At 43.9% G+C, this 22,631-nt stretch overlaps 1 protein-coding gene across 1 annotated transcript in view; it reads right to left on the reverse strand.

The window, feature by feature from the left end:
• The window catches only part of LOC138517000 (zinc finger protein 271-like), a 108,374-nt gene extending 101,418 nt beyond the window's left edge, over positions 1–6,956 (reverse strand). The window contains exon 1 of the mRNA XM_069632502.1: positions 6,858–6,956. The gene's annotated coding sequence lies outside the window, so the exon portion shown is untranslated. The remainder of the gene's footprint in view (positions 1–6,857) is intronic.
• Positions 6,957–22,631: the final 15,675 nt, after the last annotated feature.

A 22,631-nucleotide genomic window follows, 5' to 3' on the forward strand; every position in this document is an offset into this window, starting at 1 on the left:
AAACCTGAAAATATTAGCCATAAACAACCTGGCCAACTGAGGAGCGGAAGGCAAACCCTGCGCAAGGCACAAAGATGGCGTATTTGGTAAAGTAGTGAATCAATACCCAAATGGTATCATGTCCACTCACTTCTGGTAGATCGACTATAAAATCCATTGAGACCATGTGCCAAGGTTTGTAAGGAACCGGTAATGGACGTAATAGTCCTACAGGTTTAGATCTGGAAGTTTTGTATTGTGCACATATTGCACAAGAGGAAACATAGTCTTTGATGTCCCTAGACATGTTAGGCCACCAAGCCCAGCGACATAAGGCCTCTAATGTCTTCTTGTGGCCAGGATGTGCCGCGATGACAGAGTCATGAAACCACTGTAAGGTCAAGGTACGGGCATGTCTCGGTGGTATGAAGATGCGTCCTTGTATGAAAGGGAGACCCTGAACCATGTCTAAGTTTAGATCAGCGACTTCCGTAGGATGAGAAGAGACCCATTTCTCAATGACAAAGCGTAGAGTGGGCTGGACAGCACACGCGCAAATAACCTTATTAGGTAGCAGTGGAAGAGGTTCTGTCTTTGACGGTCGCTCCTCAGCATGAAGGCGAGATAGAGCATCAGCAGACACATGAGCCCTGGCAGGACGATAGGTAATAAGAAAATCGTGTTGCGAAAAGAACAGATGCCAACAGGCTTGCCTGGCAGTCAGGCATTTCATGGTTTTAAAAGCAAGTAAACTCCTGTGATCAGAAAAAATCGTGACAGGATGACGAGCCCCTAATAAATGATGTCTCCACTCAGAAAAGGCGTCTCGGATGGCCAAGAGTTCACGTTCAGTGATTGAATAGTTCTTTTCATATGTTGTAAGTTTACGAGAAAAGAAAGCAGTGGGATGTATTTCTCCAGTAAGAGGACACTTCTGCGACAGAACCGTGCCAATAGCAAATCCAGAAGCGTCGGCTTCCACATAGAATGGTAACTCCGGATCAGGATGTTTTAGAACAGGAGCTGATGTGAAAGCCAATTTTAATTGTTCAAATGAATCCTGAGCCGCCTTAGACCAGACATAGGGAACCTTAGCACTGGTCAAGGAGGTGAGAGGCGCAGAAAGCCCCAAAAACCCATGTATGAAACGCCGATAAAAATTGGCGAATCCCAAAAATGATTGGAGTGATTTCACTGTTTTCGGGGGAGGCCATTCCAAAATAGCCTTCACTTTGGATTTGCTCATGCGAACTCCTTGATTGGTCAAATCATACCCCAAGAATTCAACCTCCGGAGTATGAAAAATACATTTCTCAATTTTCACATATAAGTGGTTGTCTCGCAAATGCTGAAGTACCGTTCTGACATGTTGGATATGTTCTGGAAGTGTCCTGGAATAAATCAGAATGTCATCTAAATAGACAACGACATACTGATCTAATATATCATGAAAAAGGTAATTCATAAAAGCCTGAAAGGTAGCTGGAGCATTGCAGAGACCAAACGGCATCACAAGGTATTCATAAAGACCGTAGCGAGTCTTAAATGCGGTTTTCCACTCATCTCCTGCTCTCATACGTACCAAATTGTACGCTCATCGGAGATCCAGTTTCGTGAAAATTTGTGAAGAACCCAATTGGTCGAGAAGGACCGATATTAACGGGAGTGGATATTGATTTTTAATGGTCACAGCATTCAATGCACGATAGTCTATGCATGGACGAAGATCTCCTTCTTTTTTGGGGACGAAAAATAGTGGAGATGCCGCTGGCGATTTGGATGGTCGGATGAAACCCATCGCAAGTGCTTTGTCGATGTACTCCTTTAACACTTGATCTTCTTGAAGCGTTAGTGAAGACACCCTGCCGGTAGGTGTCTTAGCCCCTGGTATCAGATCTATTGGACAATCATAGATCCGGTGAGGTGGAAGGGTCTCTGCCATACCCTTGTCAAAAACATCAGAATAATCCCTATATTCAGGTGGAACTGAAGGTATTGCAGTGGCAGAGATAGCTCCTATATGCAAAGAGGAGACAGGCGCTTGAGTTGGACTATTCTGATTGATAGTATGCAAGGAAGTGCATGACGTATTGCATACAGAGGATGGAAACTGCACCAGTTGGGAGGACCAATCGATGGCGGGATTGTGGTATTGAAGCCGAATATTTGGAAGACCCTCCTAGAGCAACCAATTCAGCTGGATCTCTGGTTCCACCTTTCAGCACTGTACCGTTGCCAGCCCTAAGGGAAACCACTACTTTCAAAGACATATATGCTATGGAGCCTGCAGCAGATCTTCACAGTCTCTCAGATCATGAACGCACTGTTGTGTTTGGTGCCCCTAAGACCTTGTCTTTTCTGGATTCTATCTCAAGGGTTCTGAACATTGATAAAGATTCCTCCTGTAAAAGCTCTCACCTTGCAGCCTTACACAGCTTTAGGATCTTCATGATGTGCCTTATTACTATAAGACTCCCTCACGGTGTGACAGGACTTGGACATGCTCTTCCTGTTGGTCAGTCTTCAGGGGGCCTGGAGAGGGGCATACTGTCACACCTGTGCCACTGGCACACACATTGGCAACCATCATGGACGATATGGTACTCGTTTATCTTCATAATACTCTTTAAACAACCCCTATTCACATTTTGGTCCTTAATTTCCATTTGTACGACATTGGTACTTTCCTATTTAATTCAGCTAACTACATGTACCATAATGCACCTTGTTACAGCTATCAATTCCTGGCCATTCCCATTCGTCATTATTGGAACCACAATCCCCAGAAGCCCTAGCGATCAGTGCTTCTTGCACCATCTCAGCACCAGAGAGGGAGGATGCAGATTATCTTCAGGTGTGCTGCTCCTAGTGCTTCCAATTAGCCTGCCTCAGTACAGGGCAGGGCTGTATTTAAGCAGCTGCCTGTGGGAGCTCAGTCTCTTGCATCAAGAGCCCTCCCAGCCCCTTTATGCCTTGTGACTCGAATTTACATGCTGCTCCGGTTGCTGCATTTTCCTGCTTTGATCCAGTGCTCTTTCGGGGCTGCCTGCCTTGCAGCCTGTTACACTCTGCTGCCTACAGTCCTAGCCTTCTGGGCCCCCTGCCTCACAGCCCTGCTCCTCTGGGCTCCCTGCCTTGCAGCCTGCAACCCTCCGCTGCCTACAGCCCTGGTCCTTCTGGGCTCCCTGCCTCGCAGCCCTGGTTCTTCTGGGCTCCCTGCCTCGGCTCGCAGCCTCTTATTCTCCGCTGCCTACAGCCATAGCCTTCCAGGCTCCCTGCCTCGCTGCCCTGCTCCTCTGGGCTCCCTGCCTTGCAGCATGCAATCCTCCACTACCTACAGCCCAGGTCCTCTGGGCTCCCTGCCTTGCAGCCTGCTACTCTCTTCTGATTTCAGCCCTGACCCTCTGGTCTCCCTGCCTCGACGCCCTGTTCCTTTGGGTTCGCTCCTTGCTGCCCTACTCCTCTGGGCTCTCTGTCTGCCGCCTACTACAGCTCTCAGTCCTGCTCCTCTGGACTCTCTGCCTTGCAGCCTACTACAGTCCTCTGCAATCCACTACAGTTTTTCTGCACCTTGTGCCATCCGTTACTACAGCCCTGCTTCCTTGTTTGCATCCCCTCTATTTCCTGGCTGCTGCTCCCTTGCTCTCTTCCTTGTTTGCAGCCCCCCTATTTCATGGCTGATGCTCCCTTGCTCTCTTCCTTGTTTGCAACCCCTTGTTGTTCTTGATCCCTGCCCTTCTCTTCCTTGAGTCCTCTGTCCTCCCCTTTAGTTTACCCATTTCTATTGTACTGTTTTTTCGTTCATTCCCTTCTGCTAGATTTCTCTTAGACTTCCTTGTCCCTGGTTATTTCTGTTCTTGTCTCTCTTGTGTCTTATGTTGATCCTTTGTACAGAGCTTGACTGTTGGTTTCCGGCAGGGAACCTCTGCCCCTTCCCTTGTCATGTTTTCAGCGTTACAGACACCCACAGCTGTTGTTCCCAGCCATGAGCAGACAGAGCGGGCCCCTGTAATAGTAATCTTTGCAGAAGGCTGGAGTTTCCAAAGGTCCGTGGAACACTCTTTTCCATATCTGCAAACACCCCAAGAGGGAATCCAGTTTGTTTGTATTTTTGTATTTCCTGCCCCTTTCTGTTCACAACTACAGTTGCCTAGTTTTCTTTCTTGTTGAGTTTCCTGCTGTGTGTGTACTTATCTGTCACCTTACATCAGCACAGCCACCCAAACTCTACCTGGGGGCCCTGTGCCACTCTTGACAGAGTGCCATCCTTGACACTAAGAAACTCATTTATCACAAGCAGAAGCAGCCAAAATCAAACAGTATTGGGTTGGGCAAGATTTCTCCAGTGCGGCCGATGGCAAGAAAAATGGAGTGGTGATTCTTGTGAATAAGAGGTTTAAGTGCAGGATTATTGCTAATGGATCTGATGATCTTGGAAGATGGGTACTTGTTAAATTGCTTATTGAACCTGTTGAATATACTATTCTGCATGTATACAGTCCTACATTACCAGATCCTCGATTTTGGTCATACCTTAGAAATCATATTCTCCAATCTAACCCAAACAACTTAATTATTTGTGAGCAGTTGTAACGGAATTGTTGATCCATTTCTTGGTAGAAAATCCAATGTTCATTTAAAAAATATCAAATCCCACTCACAATTTACTAATTTCATATTTGAATTAGGAATCATTGGCACCTGGCGTGTTACTCACCCCTCAGATTTAGAGTACACTTTTTTCTCTAACCCTCACAAATCTTTTTACTCGATTACATATTTATATCGGAATCTATGACTAGCTTCCTATTGCAAGCCAATATTGAATGCATTACGCTTTCGGATCATGCACAGGGAAACATTCAACTTACTTCACGGCAAACTCCATGTAAATCCAATAGATGGAGGTTCAATTTGTCTCTTTAAATGGATAACTCATTCACACCCTATATAACCCAACAACATAATCAATTCTTTGCAGAAAATAAAACCCAAGATACTTCTATAACCAACAATTGGGATTGCTACAAAGCAGTTCTTCGTAGCTCTACTATATCATTCGCAGCAAGAAAGAAAAGGTTACTTAAACAAGAATCAGACAACATCCTTAAGCAACTCAAAAGACGAATCCATATTTGCATCTACCAACTCAGAAGCTATTCTAAAAAATATAATCAAACTCAGAGTACAATACAATACACTTGCCACAGAGTATTCTTGTGCGAATCTCCTAAAATACAAAGCAAACATATATCAATTTTCAAACGCTCTAGTAAGTCTCTTGCATCATACCTTACATTTAAAAGGGAAAAAGCCAGAATTGCAGTAGTTAAAGATCTAGCTGGTAATAGGGTCTTCTCGCACCAGGACATCATCAAAGTCTTTACTGAATTCTACCAAAAATGATATACTTCTGAAGCACCTCCCAATGACACTAATATAGAAGAATTTCTTCAGCGCATACTTCGCTCTCCCTGTCCAAAGATCGACCTGCAGATGCTTAGTAATCCTATATCCCTTGAGGATATTAATAAGGAATAAGGCCATATAAGATCTTAAAAAAGGAAAAGTACCAGGGCCAGATGGCTTTTCTATCGATTCCTTTGCCCATTTTAAACAACTTTTTGTGCCCAAACTTAACAAACTTGTCTCCCATTTATTTTAAATGACGAAGCACAAGGCTCCTTTTCGGAAGCTTTGCTAATTGTCTTTCCAAAACCTAATAAATATGCAGAGCTGCCTCAGAGCTACAGGCCCATATGTTTCATAAATACAGATTGAAAGATGTTTGCTAAAATCTTAGCGAATAGACTTCTCCCCCTATTACATAAATTAGTTAAACATGATCAAGTGGGCTACATTAAGGGTAGGCTCTCTTCCTCAAACATTAGACTTTTTCTCAACACACTAGACCATACCCATAAATCCAACGATCCATTTGCTGCAGTCTCTCTGGATGCAGAGAAAGCTTTCGATCGAGGGGAGTGAGTTATATGTTTGAAGCTCTAAGTGGCATTGTTTTGATTCTAGGTTTATTTCCCTTATAATGTTTTGTATAACAAATTGCAGTCCTTGGCGGCTTTTGTTTCCTATTTTGGCGATTTCTATGTGCACAAAGTTAACCTTTTGCTTGCCTGGATGCTGCACACTTAAGTGTATATTTCGGCTGCTGCAATATTTAAACCAATAATTATTTTTGAAAACACTTATATGGAGTGCGCTTCTGGCACTAACAGTATTATCACACCAACAAAATAACCTTTCTGTAGTATTTATTTTTTGCATTGAGATCATGCGGTTTCCTTCTTTATACATTGATACACATCCTTATAATTATTCTTATAATTCTTTCCTCTCATTTCCTCTCAGTACACATCCTTATCATTCTTTCCTCTCATTTCCTCTCAGTACACATCCTTATAATTCTTTCCTCTCATTTCCTCTCAGTACACATCCTTATAATTCTTTCCTCTCATTTCTCTCAGTACACATCCTTATAATTCTTTCCTCTCATTTCCTCTCAGTACACATCCTTATAATTCTTTCCTCTCATTTCCTCTCAGTACACATCCTTATAATTCTTTCCTCTCATTTCCTCTCAGTACACATCCTTATAATTCTTTCCTCTCATTTCCTCTCAGTACACATCCTTATAATTCTTTCCTCTCATTTCCTCTCAGTACACATCCTTAAAATTATTTTCTCTCAACACGTGTTTCCCCACGTGAAATACACGTGGTCCATCAGGAGAGATTCTAATTAGGAGAAGAAAATTATACAAAAAGTAATACAAGATTAACTCATTTTTTTTAAACAAACATTAGTGGTGGTGAATGTTATAAGCAACTATAATAATATTGCCTTTCAGTTATACTCACCAAATTTCTGTGTTTTGTGATATTATTTCTGATATTTTATTCCTTTGTTCTTAATTATCTCTCTCATTTTTGAAAATCTTTTTTTACTGAAGTAAGATATAGGCAGGTTCCTGTAAAATAGTAAGAGAGGGTATCATGAGTTAAACCCAAGCTTTCCTGTTCCTCCATGGCCTAAAGTTGTATAGTCCCTAAGATGTTCTATTGAAGCCCAGTATATATTACTCTCATAAGAAAGTTACCCTTTGTTACCCTTGGTGCGATTGCCTCCGGTCTGCCTCGATCTGCACTTCTTAACTACACAATTTTTACTTTCTTTTATACAAACCGCGATCATCCGACATATGACATCATTGCGTCTTGCTGTGCGATGGCGTCACACGTCACGCCACGCGGTGACATCATACGCCACACAGAGACATTTGGCGGCCATTTTAATTCCTCAATTTTACCGTGAGGCCTTGATAATTTTTAAGCTTTTCTAATCTTAATTGGCCTTACTTTTAAGACCTATATTTTAATGGTACCCAGCCTCACAGAATATATAAAGAGTAAGAATAAACGAAAGACTACAGAAAACGAACAGAATCCTAAAGAATAAAGAATCACCTCTTAACAAACAGCTTGACTACTTCTTCATACCTTCCATAATTTAACCATAAAACAATACATTTCTAGACCTAATAATTAAAAAAACACAAAAAAACACAAAAAACACAAAAAACAAAAACAACAAAAATTGAGTGAATATGCTTTAAACTTGGCGCTTTTTCAAAGTCTTATACTTTTCTTTCCAGAGTTTAAGTGTAATAGTGCATCATAACCAATAAGCCATCTCACTTTCTGAATTCAAACCAGAATAGCAGGGGTCCAAAGTACATATCCATTTAGCTTCTCTTTTCCTTAATTGTAGTTCTCTATTACCTCCTGTGACGGAGTCAGTCTCTATGGGGAGTAAAATATAGTCATTAGCCCATTCAGGAAGCCACAGATGTATGGGCTTTCCTCTAATGTTTCTGACTCCGTGTTCGTTGCCTAGGAAACGTCTCGAGGGGAAGAAAAGCCGGAGGACGACGGTTACGTCTGGGCATATTAGGATCCGAGCTGGAAAAAGAAAAAAGATTCCTGTTGCCGTCCTGAGGTGCCGTTGCACGAAGGAAAGCCTACGTTTGAGTTGATCCGACGACCGGTTGTCGTCACATAAAGTATCGAGAGTTAAGAGGTTAGAGTTTGAAGAAGTTCAGAGCGGGCGTCGGAGCCATGGCCGAGTAGCCGAGAGAGGAGGTGCGCTCCGCAGCTGCTTCCAGGAAGAAGGCAGCTGATCTCTCAGCCTGCCGTGTCAGCCTGTCGGACGCGGCCAGCAAGGGGAATCGGAGAAGGCGGAGACAGCGAGCGCTGAAAGCAGAAGTCCAGCTGACAAGGAAAATATAGGGAGAAGTGAAGTCACCGCGAGAGAATCCCGTTTGAAACCAACAGTAGCACGCTTTGCTACGAAGGTACGTGAAGCACCGGGAGAGGGGAAAAGCAAAGAAAGAGAGCATATGTACACAGACTAGTGCGGAGGGGCTATAGAAGGCTGCGTATGAAAGAAAAGAGACAGAAAGGCCGTGTATCAACAGAGCCGCCATAAACCTCGTATGGCAATGTTGTTAAGTAGTCCCCATCATTACGAACTTGCAACAGACAGTGCATCAAGAAAACCTACATAAAAGAGGCCGCTAAGTCACAAGTCGCATAGGACTAATTCAAGAGGAAGTGAGAGACATATACAGTAAAGAAAGAAAAGTCAAAGATCTGGGAAAGACATTTAGAGACTTACCTGAGAAGAAGAGTCTTGATTTGATTTACAAGAAGGTCTTGGGCTCCAAATCTACTGCAAGGAAAACGTATCCTTTTCAACCTAAAAGAAAGATAGAAAACAGTTGTTACAATAAAGAAAGAGGATTCTCGTTGTAATTCTCACCACCTACGTATTGGCTCTGAGTCTCATTCCTGTTTTAAAAAAAAAAAAACATAAAAAAATAAAAGGAAAAAAACACAACCTGTTACAAGTGGTGTCAGAAGTGGGATTTTGAGAACGTCATGGAGGACCTCATTAAGACCCTTTCCGAGGGACAACAGATGCTACAACAAGCCATACAAATGCAGAATCAGCAAGCACAAGCAGATAGATTAGCCTTCCAACAGGCATTACAAATGCAGCAAGCGCAGTTGTTGGAAGTCACAAATATCAGGAATAATCCTCAAGTCCCTACTTCCGTATTACAAAAATACTCAGTAGGAGAAGACCCAGCACATTTCTTCGTGAACTTCGAGAGGGTCGCCCGAAATGCCCAATGGCCTGCCGAGAGATGGTGCCACTACATCGCACCATTGATGACCGGTGAGATGCAGTCAGCTTATCAGACCGCAAATCCCACGGGGGATACCACTTATGGAGACATGAAGAAGGTGGTTCTAGAACGTATGGGACAAGATGAGGAGACCTATCGTATCAAGTTCAGAGAGGTTAGACTGGGGGAAGAGGAGACACCAAGACAGTTGTTCTACCGAGTGAAAGAACTGGCCGAGAAGTGGTTACAACCCACTGTGTCCTCACCGGTTGAGATATTGGAAAAGGTCATATTGGAGCAATTCATAGAAGGACTACCCGGCCCAGTACAACGATGGGTCAAACAACACCATCGATTGTCGTTGTTAGAGGCAGTGGAAGTAGCAGCGGCGTATCAAAAGGCAGGACAGGGCCGGGTGTTGACCCATGCATCTAGTTCTAAACCACACGTCATGATGAATAAACCTACACCCCAACCAAGATGGCCGCATTCTATGTTGAGGAAACCCGAAGGGGAGAACTTCCGGATCAGACCTAGCAGCGAGGGACCCTCGAATTATCGTACAGCGACAACGGCTATTCGAGGCCCACAGTGCTTTGATTGTGGAGAATGGGGGCATCTCGCCAGATTCTGTCCAAAGAAACCAAAACCAGAACCAATGGATGTGAGTGTTCTAGAATCTATGAAAGAAAGAGACTACCCGGAAACTATACACGGAAGACAGTCTCAATATTTATATACCTGTGAGGCGGAGGTCGACGGGAAGCCTACCACTGCCCTAGTTGATTCCGGAAGTCTACAGACAGCGGTGACCTCAGAACTGGTAGGTGAAAGTCCTCATTCAGCAGGGGAAATTCCTATTAGATGTGTGCATGGGGATATAAAAGCGTACCCTGCAAGAAAGATACAAATTAAAGTGGGTGGAGAAACAGTCGGAGTGAAAGCAGCGGTACTACCCAGTTTACCGAAGCCCTTACTAATTGGCTCCGATCTACCGAAATTCTCTAAACTAATTCATGAGATTGAGAAGAGCTGGTGGGAAATGGCCCCTTTTCATGGAGAGGAAATAACCTCCCCGTACCCCAAACCTCAGAAGAGTCGGAAACTAAGGAGGAAAATGAAGGAGGAGTGGAGAACCAAGAATGTGTGTCCAGTAACCGTAGACTGGAGGTTGGATGAGGAGGGCGATAGTTTCAGAACCGCCCAGGACCTAGATCCATTACTCAAAAATGCACGAGAGCGGGCTAAAGAGGTTTCTCCTGGAGAAGGTCCTCATTTCATCAAGGAAAGGGGACTACTGTATAGAGTGAGCAAAACTAGGAGTGGGGAGGTGTTGAAGCAGTTGGTGGTCCCAAGCAAATACTATACGACGGTTCTAGAGGTTGCTCATGTACAGATCGGGGAGGGACATCTCGGAACCGAAAAGACTTCTAAGAAGATTTTGGATAGATTCTACTGGCCAGGGATATACCAGCAGGTGGCTAGATTTTGTCAGTCATGCGAGGAGTGTCAAAAGAAAAATAGAGCGAACATCAAGAAGGCACCCCTGCAATCTATGCCGTTGGTACTTGAACCCTTCAGCCGAATAGGAATTGATGTTGTCGGACCCCTGGAACCGACCAGAAGAGGTCATAAATACATACTGGTTATCGTAGACTATGCTACAAGGTATCCAGAGGCTTTTCCTCTAAAGGCAACAAATACACAACAGATATGTGATGTCCTAGTTCCCTTCATTGGACGAGTGGGAATTCCTAGAGAAATTGTCACGGACCGTGGAACCAACTTTATGTCCAACGTGTTGAAGCAAGTCTGTGAAACCCTCAAAATTGAACATTTAAAGACAGCAGTTTATCACCCACAGACTGATGGTTTAGTGGAACGCTATAACCAAACGATCAAACAAATGTTACGGAAGACAACCTCGCCAGAAAACAAAGACTGGGACAGAATGCTGCCCTGGATATTGATGTCCCTGAGGAACACTCCCCAGTCGTCAACAGGGTTTGCCCCCTTCGAACTGTTGTTCGGGAGGCCGGTAAGGACTCTATTAGATGTGCTGAAGGAAAACTGGGAAGAGCAGTTAGAAAATGAGGTGTCATTGACCGAATATGCCTCCCAATTACGGGAGAGGATAGAGAAATTGCAGGCTACAGCTAGCAATAACCTTCTCCAAGCCCAGATAAACCAAGAAAGATATTACAATCAAAAGGCCCAGCTCCGTACCTTTAATGTAGGAGATCAGGTTTTGGTACTACTACCCACTTCGGACAATAAGATGTTGGCTACCTGGAAGGGGCCTTTTGAAATTCAAGAAGTTTTAGGACCACTGACATACAAGGTGAAACAACCTGGGATGAGATTGTCGTGCCAAACCTATCATGTGAATTTATTAAAAAAATGGATGCCACCCATTCAACCTATAGCTATGATTTCTGGTGAACCCTCGTCGGAAGAACATTTTCCCCAACTTAAAGAAAGAATAGGAATTGAAAGTTTGAATATCAATCCTGAACTGAAATCTACCGAAAGGTCTGAGCTGAACCATCTCTTGCAAGAGTTTGCGGAAATCTTTTCTTCTCTTCCAGGGAGAACTAATCTAACGTGTCATCACATAACCACCAAACCCGGCTCTACCGTTCGTCTCAGACCCTACCGAATCCCTGAATCGAAGATACAAGCTATCAATCAAGAAGTGAAGGAAATGTTGGATTTAGGGATCATCGAGCCTTCCTATAGTGACTGGAGTTCTCCGGTGGTCTTAGTACCGAAAACCGACGGCACCGTAAGATTTTGTATGGACTTCCGGAAAGTAAACGAAGTTTCCAAATTTGATGCCTACCCAATGCCACGAATAGAGGACCTCTTGAATAACCTGGGGAAGGCCAAGTTTCTAACTACCATTGATCTAACCAAAGGTTATTGGCAGATTCCTTTGTTACCATCGGACAAAGAAAAGACGGCGTTTGCAACACCTACTGGGTTATACCAATTCACGGTACTACCTTTTGGCCTACATGGGGCTCCGGCAACATTTCAGAGGTTGATGAACCACCTAGTAAAAGGACATGAAAGTTATGTCGGAGCATATCTGGATGACATTATCATTTACAGTCAGAGCTGGGAGGAGCATTTAATACATCTACGGAAGATGTTTGAAACTCTGAGGGGGGCCGGATTGCACATAAACCCCAAGAAAACTCATGTGGCAACCTTTCGTACAAAATACCTGGGGTATTATGTGGGGCAAGGGATGATAAAGCCACAAGAGGAGAAAGTGAAGGCCATCAGGCAATTAAAATTCCCTGAGACCCCGAAGCAAGTAAGGGCCCTTCTGGGGTTTGTGGGGTATTACAGAAGGTTTATCCCTCATTTCTCCACATTGGCTTCCCCTTTAACAGACCTATTAAAAAAACCCACTGGGAACAGAAAAGCTTGGAAAACGGTTGAAACCCTAAGAGCCTTTAATAGCTTAAAAGAAGCTCTAACCAATCAGGCGGTTTTACACTGTCCTGATTTTAGTGCACCATTTGTTCTACAGACGGATGCCTCAGGTACAGGTCTTGGGGCAGTACTTTACCAAAAGGAAGGAGAAAGAGAAAGGCCTATCCTATTCATAAGTAGGAAGTTGCTACCTCATGAACTAAGCTACCCAACCATCGAGAAGGAATGTTTGGCGATCAAGTGGGCCATTGATACACTTAGGTATTACCTACTTGGTCGAGAGTTTACACTGATAACTGACCATGCACCGTTAGTTTGGCTATCCCGAAACAAGGACTCGAACCAACGAGTATTGAGGTGGTTCCTTTCCCTTCAGCCCTTCTCATTTAAAACTATTCACCAACCGGGGAAGATGCTTTCACGGGCTGATTTCTTGTCCAGAGCAGAAACCCTTCCCGAGCGTAAGGGCTTAGTAGAGGGGGTGTGACGGAGTCAGTCTCTATGGGGAGTAAAATATAGTCATTAGCCCATTCAGGAAGCCACAGATGTATGGGCTTTCCTCTAATGTTTCTGACTCCGTGTTCGTTGCCTAGGAAACGTCTCGAGGGGAAGAAAAGCCGGAGGACGACGGTTACGTCTGGGCATATTAGGATCCGAGCTGGAAAAAGAAAAAAGATTCCTGTTGCCGTCCTGAGGTGCCGTTGCACGAAGGAAAGCCTACGTTTGAGTTGATCCGACGACCGGTTGTCGTCACATAAAGTATCGAGAGTTAAGAGGTTAGAGTTTGAAGAAGTTCAGAGCGGGCGTCGGAGCCATGGCCGAGTAGCCGAGAGAGGAGGTGCGCTCCGCAGCTGCTTCCAGGAAGAAGGCAGCTGATCTCTCAGCCTGCCGTGTCAGCCTGTCGGACGCGGCCAGCAAGGGGAATCGGAGAAGGCGGAGACAGCGAGCGCTGAAAGCAGAAGTCCAGCTGACAAGGAAAATATAGGGAGAAGTGAAGTCACCGCGAGAGAATCCCGTTTGAAACCAACAGTAGCACGCTTTGCTACGAAGGTACGTGAAGCACCGGGAGAGGGGAAAAGCAAAGAAAGAGAGCATATGTACACAGACTAGTGCGGAGGGGCTATAGAAGGCTGCGTATGAAAGAAAAGAGACAGAAAGGCCGTGTATCAACAGAGCCGCCATAAACCTCGTATGGCAATGTTGTTAAGTAGTCCCCATCATTACGAACTTGCAACAGACAGTGCATCAAGAAAACCTACATAAAAGAGGCCGCTAAGTCACAAGTCGCATAGGACTAATTCAAGAGGAAGTGAGAGACATATACAGTAAAGAAAGAAAAGTCAAAGATCTGGGAAAGACATTTAGAGACTTACCTGAGAAGAAGAGTCTTGATTTGATTTACAAGAAGGTCTTGGGCTCCAAATCTACTGCAAGGAAAACGTATCCTTTTCAACCTAAAAGAAAGATAGAAAACAGTTGTTACAATAAAGAAAGAGGATTCTCGTTGTAATTCTCACCACCTACGTATTGGCTCTGAGTCTCATTCCTGTTTTAAAAAAAAAAAAAACATAAAAAAATAAAAGGAAAAAAACACAACCTGTTACACCTCCTCTTTCCGTTGTGTTGACTCTTTCAATACCTAGAAACTTAATTTCTTTGATGTCAGTTATTTTATGTTCTTGATTGAAATGTACTGCCATTGGGTATCTCATGTCCTTATTTTTGATTGCTCTAATATGTTCTTGTAATCTAACCTTTAGTGTTCTGATTGTACTTCCCACATATCTTTTTTTGCATATGCATGTTATTACGTAAATCACATAGTTTATATTGCAATTAATAAATTGTTTTATCTTTTGGCATCTTCCATTTAGTCATCTTATTTCTTTGATTCCATTCTCCATTTGATCACAAATACCACAATTGCCACAGCTGTGGGTTCTTGTTTGTGCCGGCTCTTTTAGGAATTGACTGAGAACCTCAGGTTTATCTTCTTTGAGATGACTTGGACTAATTTTTTGCTTTAATGTTGGAGCTCTTTGGTAGATTATCCTTGGTTTGACTTCTATATTCTGTTTGATCGTATCATCACTTTTATTATTTATAATGCGCTAGTGAACCCGGGGGTATCAGGGCGCAGCATTTAAGAAATTTCAAAGCTTGGTTACAATACACAGAGAATATACTTGATACAAAAAGTAGGTACATAAAGTTATATACAAATCAAATCAAATCAGCAGACATATTATAGGACTGTAATGTACAAGTGAGCAGGAAGTCACAGGTGGTTACAGTGTGTGCAGGTAGCGCTGAGCATTGCATATCCTAGTGGGACCCTAATTTCAGCCAGGAGACAACCTTGGATCTGAAGTTCTGATAGGGTAGGTCAGCTCTAAGGTTTGGGGGCAGCGAGTTCCAGAGCTGGCAGCTCTTACTGGGAAACTGTTACCCCCTGTGGTGGCCCGTTTGTAGTGGGGAACAGATACACAATCTTTATAGATAGTTCTGACAGGTCTTAAGGAGGATTGTCTGTGGAATTTATTGATCAGGTAGATAGGGGCAACATTATTGAGGGGCTTGTGGGTGAGAGATGCCGTTTTTAAGAGAATGTTATCTCTAGTGGAGAGCCAGTTGTTCTGTTGGCTGAATCCTGTGATGTGCTCTCTTCTGGAGATGACCAGTGCTGCTCTGAGAGCGTTGTTCTGGAGGGTTTGCAGTTTACTGGTGGTGGCCTTGGTGGACCCCAAATACATGGCATTGCAATAGTCGAGGCGAGACAGTATGAGGGCTCTGGCAAGTGTCAGGCAGTTGGAGTTAGATACGAAAGGTTTGGCTGCGCGGATTAATTTACATGTATATGCTGTGGTGGATGCAAGAGAACTCACTTGTCTTTTGAGGGAAAGAGAAGAGTCTAGGTGGAACCCTAGAGTTTTGACCTCCTGTCCGACTTTGATGTTGTTCCCTTCAATCATAAAGGAATTATAGGCAGGGCCAAGTTTCTTAATGCTGAATGTGGTGCCTAAGATGATGAGCTCAGTTTTATCATCATTCAGGCATAGTCCATGAGTAGCCATCCATGCCTGGATGATGATGTACACCCTATTTAGCAAGGCAAAATCCTTTCCATAATCTCCTGAAAGCGGAAGGAGGATCTGGGTATCATCTGCATAGTTAGTGTAGGTGATACCAAGATGATCCAAATCATCGGAAAGGGGCTTGGTAAATATGTTGTATAGTGTAGGGGAGACACAAGAGCCCTGAGGAACACCGCAGGTGATGGGTATAGGGTCAGCTGTCGCTGTGGGAGAAAAGACCCTCATGGTCCTACCATTAAGGAAGGATGTAATCCAGGTGATGGCTTTAGTGGAAAAGTGAGCTGAGGTGTGAGCATAGGATAGAGTGATCGACCAAATCAAAAGCTGCAGATAGGTTGAGGAGGAGGAGTAGAGCCGCTTGTCCATTGTCTCTGAGCAGATCGATCTGTGCTTTCAGGTCATTGAGGGCAGTTTCGGCCCCATGTTGGGGACGGAATCCAGATTGTCTGGTTCCTAGGAGGTTGTGTTCTTCCAAGTGCTTCTGTATTTGTACATAGGCAATCTTGTCCAAAGTTTTTAGTAAGGGAACAGTTGTTATAGGACAGTAGTTTGTGGGTATGGCTGGGTCAAGTGTAGGTTTTTTCAGTAGTGGGAGTACCCAGGATTGTTTTAGGTTGGAGGGGATGGATCCAGTGGCGAAGGAGGAGTTTATTAATTTAGTGATGAAAGGGGAGAGATCATGGGCAGCATCTTTAATAAGCTGTGCAGGGCACAGATCGCCCTGGCAGTTAGACGGTTTCAAGGACAAGATAATTTTTTCGACTTCCAGTATGTTGACTTTAGAGAATTGGAAGCGGGTGGAGTCTGTTGGCATGGGCTCATCCAGAATTTCTGAGTTGAGGGTGTCATTTAGGGTAGCTCTTTTGCTGGCGATTTTACTTTGAAGAGTCACGATCTTATTCGCTAGGGCACTTTGTATTTCTGAGCACCTGTTTTTGTCTTTGATGCACGTGTCAAGGGGTGCTATGGGGGTTTCTATTTCTTTAAGGATGGAAAAAAGTTCTTTTGTGTTGGATTTAGCTTGAGATATGCGAGAGTCAAAGGATGCTCGTTTGGCCAGGTACATTTCTTTTTTGTAGAGTGCAGCTAGTTTGGAGAATTTGGTTTTGTTAGAGATTGACAGGGATTTTTTCCAAATGGCCTCGCAGTTTCTTTTTTGCTGTCTAAGATTTTTAAGGAACGGTGTGAACCATTTGTTGAGGTGTGTTTTTGGTTTGCTAGATCTAAGTTTAAGGGGGGCGATGCGGGCCAGTGAGGTGGCCATGATCTTGTTATATTCTTCGACCAGGGACTCGGTATCCAGGTTGTCAGGAAGTGTGTTAAGTGAGGGAAGTAAGTTAGGGATAAGTCTTTCTACTGTCATGTTCTTCTTGTTTCTGGTGAGAGTGGGAGGGGCCTTGGTGATGAGTGTGGGTGGAGGTCTGTCAGTGGATAGCATGAATGATACCAGGTGGTGGTCTGTCCAGGCTAAGGGTGAAGTATTTATGAGATTCACTAGACAGTTGTAGTCAGCCACCCAGTCGAGGGTTCTGCCTTTTACATGCGTAGGTGTCGGGCATCTTTGCAAAAAGCCTAGTTCAGTAAGTGGGTTAGCTGTGGCGCTGGCGAGATGGTCATTCGGGTTGTTGTAGCCCCCAAATGTGAGAACTTGGGTGGAGCTTTTGAGGTTATTCGATAGTATAGCGTTAAGATCTTCCTCAAAGGTGCCAATAGGGCCTGGTGGGCGGTAGATAAGGTAGATGTTGAGAGTTTGGGTGTTAGTGAGTGGTAGTTTAACTGCTAGTGTTTCACACGAGGGGGCATCAGTAAAGGTAGCTAGTCTCATGGCGAGACTGCACTTATGGATGATGGCGACACCACCTCCTCTGGAATTGGGGCGGTCCTGTCTTAGGATAGAGTAATTGTCTGGGACTGCCAGCATGAGCATAGGACCTGCTGCTGGGTGTAACCAGGTCTCAGTGATAGCCAGGAAGTCAAGGTCTTCAGTAAGGATTAAGTCTGCAATTTCTATAGCATGAGCTACTAGCGATCTTGCATTGATTAAGGCTCCCTTAATTTTAGGGCAGGCTGGGTTTTTCGGAGTAATGACTGAATATTTTGAAATGGTAGAATGGCGCTTGTCCTGTGTAGGTTCAGGAATGCTCTGGGCGGAGGAGTTATGGATAGGTGAAGAGTGAAGGTTTTGTAGTGGGTTACTAATATGTGTGTGGGGATTGAGTCAGAGAGATGACGTTCTAGAATTTTGTGTGAAGGGCAATGAGTGGGCGAGCGGCTCATGGATTTTTGCTAGTCTGGCTCTGAGTCCTAGGTTCCTTTCTAGAGTGGTGCGTGGGTGATTGGGTAGAAACAGTGGCTGAGGGACGTTTTTGTCTAGGTAAGGTACTTGGGTAATAGGCCTGGAAGAGGCTGGCAAGTTGGGTAAGTATGGAGCCATCTCGGTTGTTAAAGCAAGATTGAGGCTAATCAGGAGGTAGACAACCACATTAGTGATGAATAGACACAAGCTAGATGGTGAGGTCAGTATACATTGAGTTAATGCTTAATTGAGGCTGTGCGGATTGGGCGCAGTACCTGGGAAAACAACTAACTTTGAAGTGTGGCAGTTAACCCAGAAGCAAAGGTAAAGTAGCTATGTTCAAAATTCCGTGTTTTGGCTGAAATACATGAGCAAGCCGCTAAGTTCAATATAAGGCAGTAATGCTAGAATACAAGGGTGAGCAGCTAGGTTCGAAATTCCACAATTGGCTAAAATACATGAGCAAGCCGCTAAGTTCAATATAAGGCAGAAATGCTAGGATACAAAGGGTGAGCAGCTAGGTTTGAAATTCCACAATTGGCTAAAATACATGAGCAAGCCGCTAAGTTCAATATAAGGCAGTAATGCTAGGATACAAAGGGTGAGCAGCTAGGTTTGAAATTCCACAATTGGCTAAAATACATGAGCAAGCCGCTAAATTCAATATGGGGCAGTAATGCTAGGATACAAAGGGTGAGCAGCTAAGTTTGAAATTCCACAATTGGCTAAAATACATGAGCGAGCCGCTAAGTTCAATATAAGGCAGAAATGCTAGGATACAAAGGGTGAGCAGCTAGGTTTGAAATTCCACAATTGGCTAAAATACATGAGCAAGCCGCTAAGTTCAATATGGGGCAGTACGGCAGAAGGTGAACAGCTAAATTTGCAGAATATGGAGTTTTGGCTAATATGCATTGATAAGCAGTTAAGAGTTGGCCAGATTTCAGGCACTCTAAGTGTCGTTTTATCCAGTACAGTTGAGATCAACGTATTCACACAGGATGACAGAGCATTAAGCCACTACATTAAATCAGTGCAGGTCTATGCAGTGCGGAGTTGCGGGCAGTCAGAGTGTGATTTTAACATGTGCAGTTAGAGGCAATAATGGTGATGGTGAGTATTGAACCATGTCATAAGTGTTTGGCGACAATGCAGAGAAAGGCAGCCGATGTTACCTTGTTGTAGGCCGAACACAAACGGCCAGGGGGTCTGGCAGTAGGCAGTAAACCGGCAGTAAAACAGGTGTCGTCCTTTATTCTGTGGTCTTTGGTGCTGGTGGGCCGGCTTTGCCTGCCGGTGACCAATGGGTGCCTCAGATGTAACGGCAGCCAATCAGGGGGTCGGATGAAGCCGAATTAGCCTAGTTAGGATCTGGTAGAAGACATCAGGGAACGGGCGGCCATCTTGGAAAGTGTACGATGCCGCATGTATCTTGATGGCGTTAGTGGACTTTCCTTAGTAAATCACCTGATTACAGGTCACACGGCAGTCTGCTTCTTCTTTACAGATAACAGGGCGATGGCTAGCACGGTTGCAGCTATTGCGGTGGGATTTTTCTTTTTTTTTAAAAGATAAAGCGCTACGAGTTCAGCGTTTATCTGAATTCCTGGGATTTATATGGACTTCATTGATTTACGGTGTGCTTCACCCTTTCTAAACTCTCATGCTGGGCTTCCTTTGCATCTTGTGTTCATGGTGGCCCTGAATCATGTTGTTCCCATCTTCATCTTGTATCCTGGCTTGCAACATTATGTGTTACTACTGACTTCTGCAATTGTATTCCCTCTCCCTCTTGCTTCTCCACTCTTTTTGACTGCTTACTATCTGTTCCCTCCTCCTCTCCCTTTCTCCCTTTTCCTATCTCCTTCCCTCCTCCCCTTACTTTCTTCTATGCACTTACTTTATCAGAATAGTCCCTGGACCTAGTATGAAAGGAACCTCGCCTGTCTTCTCCCCCTCCCCTTACTTATTCCCCCCCACCAACTCCCTCCAGCACTATCTGAAATGTCGTCAGACCTAATACGATAATCGCTTGTTTTGTTCCTCCCCTCCCTTTCATCACCCCTCTCCCTCACCTTTTGTTTTTTCTTCCGGCTCTACCAGAAATGTTGTCAGGCCTTGTAGGTAGTCACCTGTCTGTTTCCATTTCCTTCCCACTCTTCCCCCCCTTCCTTATCGATGTCTTAGCTCTTGTTAATTTCATATCCTTACTGTTCATGGCCTGTAAGAATGTCATTGTATTTTCCCTTCTTCCCTTGCCTTGAAGCGCTTTGAAGCACATCGTGTATAGGCGCTATATAAATAAACTATCATATCATATTTCTAATTCTATCAAGGAGATCATAAAACTCAATACCACAACTATATTGTCAAAAATCAAAGAACTCACAAATTCCTGGTCCTCCCTATTTCTGTCTTCGTTGGGTAGATTGCAATCAATAAAAATGATGCAATCTCCTATTATAATGTACCTGCTGTACACGCTACCACTACCCCTACCAGCCTCATTTTTCAAACCCATAGACTCATGTCCGTCTGGTGGAGTCGGCTTTCCAGATTTCAGAAAATACCACATGGCCTTTGTCCTGAAGCAAGTTCAACTCTGGTTCACACATGACCAATCTACTGATATACCTCAGTGGCCATGCCTGGAGAGAGCTACGGCATCCCCTCTTTTGTTTATTAAATGTACTAGCACTATTCTGTCATCTCGCTACCTTCGAATGTATTTGTACCCTCATACTCCAAACCCTGCCAAATTTATCTCATCATATTTCTGGTTAAAAATCGCTCATTAAAATTAGAAACGATCTTTCTTCTGGGGGCAGTGGCTCTTTCTAGGCATCAGATATCTTAATCACATTTTTGCATATGGTGCTCCAGTTACTTTTAGTGCACTAGTTACCAAATTTCATATTCCGACCTTATTTCTTCAGCAATATTTATTGATCAGTGATACAATTATGGAAAATTATGAATCTCTTATTTATACATTTCTTTATTGGCATTTTTATAATCGTACAATACCGCTTGATTATGATCATCAGTTCAGCACAGTTATAATAATATTCGCCAATCAGAAAAGAAGAAAAAAGTGAAAAACAAACCACAACAACAAACAATAAATGTCTTCATTTCACATAACCAATCACTTTTTTTTTGGTCTTTCCTTGTGGGGATGAGATTTAGTTCAATCCTCAATAAACACGGATGGTGATGTCATAGGCAGGGAGTTCATCTACTTGCGTCTTTCACATAAGTTATTATTCATTTTTTGCATCCAATCTCTCAGGGAGGCATGTCATCAGATGGGAGGAAGCTATCTCTAGTTAGGGCTTTCCACGCCTCGAATGTTACACTAATGTCATCATTGTTTCCAGCCATTCCCACACTCCAGGCCTCTATTTCAGCTGCCACCCACCTCTCCAGTTCCTTCTTCCACCTATCATATTGCGGGCCCTTTTTTGATATCCACGCCATCGCTATTGCCCTCTTTGCCAGTATACATACCATGTCCATAATTTTCACCACATGTTTGACTTTGCTTATTCTGGGGTAAGTGCCCAATAGACATTCTTTTGGAGTCCATTCGTACCTGGTGACTCCAGCATTCGTGCACAGCTGTTTAATTTTTGCCCAGAATCTCTGTACTTTTATGCACCCCCAGAACATATAGGTCAAGTCAGCCATTTCCGGGCCGCATGACGGGCTCGGCAAACTGGTGTGCTTGTTAAATCTCGCTACTCTCATGGGAGTCATGTACGTCCTATATCGGACGTTCATCTGTATCAACCGGAACCTAGCTTTCCTGGACACTTCTTTGGTGTGCATAAGTGCTCTTTCCCATTCTTTCTCTGTGATAACTACATCTAAGTCTTTCTCCCACCGTGCCTTCAACATTTCCGTGCGTGGATTTGGTCTATCATTCAGTTGGGCATATAGTCTGGATACTGGCCGCCACCCATCACTTAGGTTGTACATTTCTGTTAATAACGGATTTGCTTCTGGCTCTTCCGGCCATTCCTCCGCGTTTGTTTCAGCCATGTGTTTCAGCCTCTGGTACCACAAGAATTGTCCCATTGGTAGCCCCTCCGTTTTCATGTAAAGATTCAAGCTCCCTGAATGACCCCTCTTCACATAGGTCTCCCCAGGTATACAAGCCCAGCCTTTCCCAACTCCGCCAGTAGTGGCATTTCAGGTGAGTAAGGGTGCACCAAGTGTTTCATCCATTTCACCTTGCTCCTCATTTGCTTCCCTAGCGTTACTAACATGGGGCTATGTTTTATAGTGCTTTGTGAGGACCATATCATTTCCTTTTAGTGTTCTGGCCCTATTAGATCCCGCAATAGTCCTGTTTCTGCAGTCACCTCATCTGATAGCCATCTGGTTATGTGACTGAGCTGTGCTGCCAGGTAATACTTTTCATAGTCTGGTAGCTGTATGCCCCCCTCTTTGCATGGTAGCCTTCATTTGGTCAGTGCTATCCTGCAGCGTGTCTTCCACCAGAGAAAATCTCTCATTATTGCCTCCAGGGCTCGGAAAAAGGACGGCTTGATATAGTAGCAAAAGTTCTGGAAGTTCTGGAAGTCATACAAAAAACCTTGGCAAA

This window comes from Ambystoma mexicanum, chromosome 6q, assembly GCF_040938575.1.
Source record: "Ambystoma mexicanum isolate Mex_15411 chromosome 6q, UKY_AmexF1_1, whole genome shotgun sequence".
In the NCBI taxonomy this organism is placed as follows: Eukaryota; Metazoa; Chordata; class Amphibia; order Caudata; family Ambystomatidae; genus Ambystoma; species Ambystoma mexicanum.